This window comes from Galeopterus variegatus, unplaced genomic scaffold, assembly GCF_000696425.1.
Source record: "Galeopterus variegatus unplaced genomic scaffold, G_variegatus-3.0.2 Scaffold372, whole genome shotgun sequence".
In the NCBI taxonomy this organism is placed as follows: Eukaryota; Metazoa; Chordata; class Mammalia; order Dermoptera; family Cynocephalidae; genus Galeopterus; species Galeopterus variegatus.
The window spans coordinates 543,262-546,891 of NW_007726483.1; the positions used below are offsets into that span (position 1 = coordinate 543,262).

Consider the following 3,630-nt stretch of genomic DNA (forward strand, 5'->3'; position numbering starts at 1 on the left):
GGGCAGCCACAGCCCCCCGCCCAGCCCTGCCGCCTCCCTCGCAGCCCCCCTCGGTCCGCCGCAGCTGGCCGCCCGCGCTCTCGGCCGCCCGTCGCCTGCCCCCAGCTCGCGACACTGCCGGGCTCCCCGTTTCCAGGCCGAGTGGAGCCGACCTCTGAGGGAGAAGTGGGGACCGCGGGGCCCTGTGGAGACCCCAGCGCGTGTGGGGCTGTGCGGGGAGGCCAGTGATGAAAGCCGCCCCCTTCTCATCTGCAAGGGCGAGGGTCTCCCGCTACCCTCGCTTCGCTTCACTCCCACCTACCAGTAATCCCTTTAAAATAGCCCAATAAGTAAATAAATCAAATGTCTAGGAATTAATCTCACCAAGGATGTGAATGATGTCTGCAATGAAAACAGAGAGCATTGGTGAAAGAATTTGGAGACACAAATTAATGGAAAGACACCCTGTGTCCATGGGTTGAGAGAATCAGTATCGTTAAAATGTCCGTACTACCCACCCACAGCGTTCTACAGATTCCACACAATCCCTATCAAAATACCACTGTACACCAGATGGACCTAAAAGATATCTACAGCATTTCACCCGACTGCTGGAGAATACACATTTTTCTCAGCAGTCTTGAAACATTCTCCAGAACAAACCATATTTTAGATCAAAAAGCACGTCTTAGCAAATTTTTAAAAATTGAGATTATATCAGTCATCTTTTCTGACTACAGCAGAATAAAACAAGAAATCAATAACAGAAGGAATACTGGATCTATACAAATTTGTGGGAATTCAAGGACATATCTTTGAATAAGAAATGGGTCAAGAAAGAAAAATAAAATGTAAAAAGAACTCCTAGAGGCAAATGAAAATAAAAAATACAACATACCAGGGCCAGCCCGTGGCTCACTTGGGAGAGCGTGGTGTTGATAACACCAAGTCAAGGGTTAAGATCCCCTTACTGGTCATCTTTAAACACACACACGTCATCTTTAAAAACACACACACACGTCATCTTTAAAAACACACACACACACCGGCCTCATGGCGCACTAGGGAGAGTGCGGCGCTGGGAGCGCAGCGACGCTCCTGCCGGGGGCTTGGATCCTATATAGGAATGGCCGGTGCGCTCACTGGCTGAGCGCGGGGTGCAGGTGACACCACACCAAGGGTTGCGATCCCCTTACCGGTCACAAAAAAGACAAAAAATATATATATATATAGGGCATTAAGAAAAGAAAAGAAAACACACACACACACACACACACACACACACACACACAAAGGTCATCTTTAAACACACACACACACACACACCGTACCAAAGCCTACGGATACTGCAAAAGCTGTTCTAAGAGGGAAGTTTATAGCAATAAATGCCTACATCAAAAAAGCACAAAGTTTTCAAATAAAAAAGCAAAGTTACACCTTAAGAAAATATAAAAACAAGAGCAGACTAAAACCAAAGTTAGTAAAAGAAAAGACACGACAAATATCAGAAAAGAAATAAATGACTTAGTGTTTTTTTTAAGAAGTTTTTTTGAAAAGATGAACAAAATCGACATTTACCTAAACTACCCCTGCACCCCACCCCCCCAAAGACTGAATTGTTAAACTCTTCCAAAACACTGAAGAGGAGTAAAATATCCAAACTTATTTTACCAGACCAGCATTACCCTCTTATCAGAACCATATAAGGACACAAGAACAAACAAACTACCCACCAATATCCTTAATGGACGTAGACACAAAAATCCTCAACAAAATATTAGCAAAACAAATCTAACATCACATTAAAAAGACCATTCACCACAATCAAGTGGGATTCGTCCTGGGATGCAAGGATGGTTGCACATATGCAAATCCACAAATGTGGTAAATCACATCAACAGAATGAAGGACAAAAATTGCACAATCATTTCAATAGACACAGAAAAAACATTTGGTAAAATTCAACATGTCTTCATAATAAATACGCTCAAAAAATTAGGTACAGAAGGAAAGCACCTCAATGCAGAAAAATCTATGTATGAAAAACCCACAGCTAATATACTGAATGGGCAAAAGCTAAAAGCTTTTCCTCTAAGATCTGGAACAAGACAAAGATATTTGCTTTCACTACTTATTCAACATACTACTCAAAGTTCTAGCCAGAGCACTCAGGCAAAAGAGAGAAATAAATGGCATCCAGATAAGAAAGGAAGAAGTCCAATTATTCCGATTTGCAGATTGCATGATCACATACATAGAGAACTCTTAAGACTCCATCAAAAAACTGCTAGAACTAATAAATTAATTCAGTAAAACAGTAGGATACAAAATTAACATACAAAAATCAGTGGTGTTTCTATATTCCAATAGCAAACTATCTGAAAGAGAAAGTAAAACAGTAATCCTTTTTACTTTTTTTATTTGCGTAAAATATAATAAAATAAAATCAAGATTTTTCTACACTCACCAACATCATCAAGGTTATTAGTAAAGCAAAACAGAAAAATAAATGCTTAATTACCCTGATGATTTAACAAGGAAACCAAAAATCTTTTTATTTATTTATTTATTTTATTTTTTAGGAGACCAAAAATCTTATTGCTCCTATAAAAAAGCAGTTACCTGAATTTTTTTGTTGTCTTTTTTTTTTTTTTTTTTTAAAGATGACCGGTAAGGGGATCTTAACCCTTCACTTGGTGCTGTCAGCACCACGCTCAGCCAGTGAGCCCTATAAAAAAGCAGTTACCTGAATTTTTTTGTTGTCTTTTTTTTTTTTTTTTTTTAAAGATGACCGGTAAGGGGATCTTAACCCTTCACTTGGTGCTGTCAGCACCACGCTCTCCCAAGTGAGCCACAGGCCGGCCCCTGAATTTTTTTGTTAATTGTCTCCATCTATTGCTTTGTTACACTGGCCTTGCCTTGGACTCAAAGTAATGAATGAGCTAGCTACCTATTTCAATAATTCTTATTTTGTATTTATTTTGAATTTTCATTCTTTCTTATACAGTCTAATTTCTTTCTAGTCCAGACCTCTTTGGCTGATAAGATATTTTCTGGAAATTTGGAAAGGGGTAAATATGGATGGAGAGCTTAGCCACAGCCCGCCTTTTCCCATGGGTTCCATGTCTGGTGTGAAAAGAAGAATAAGTTTTGGAGTTCTAGGGTGCTTATGGCTAATAATATTGTAATGTATGTTTCAAGATAGCTAGAAAAGAATGTTGAATATTATCAACACAATAAAGGTTTAGGTGACAAATATGCTAACTACCCTGATTGAATCATTATACAATATATGCATGTATTGAAACAACACAATGTGCCCCATAAACATGTGCAAACTAAATTTAAAAAGTAATAAAATTGTCTATGAAATCAAATTCTTAAAAGAATGTGTTACATTCATAACACATAGGGCTTAGCATCTATTTGCAAATGAGAAGTTTTTCATGTACAGCTCACATGGAAGGTGTCAAATGCAACAAACTCAGAACTCAAGCAGGCGAGACCCTAACTGTCACCAGACCCACTTGCCACCTAACACAGGGTTCTCTCTATATGGGGTGAGATACCCCCAGGCACTTGGCTCCCTTTGCCTTCTAGGGCCGTCCATTCCTTGCCAGGACTGGACCATTCCCACACTCAGCTGAACTC

General features: G+C 39.8%; 1 pseudogene; it reads left to right on the top strand.

Moving 5' to 3' along the window:
• LOC103586760 overlaps positions 1-307 on the top strand; it is a 6,287-nt pseudogene extending 5,980 nt beyond the window's left edge.
• The last annotated feature ends 3,323 nt before the right edge of the window (positions 308-3,630 follow it).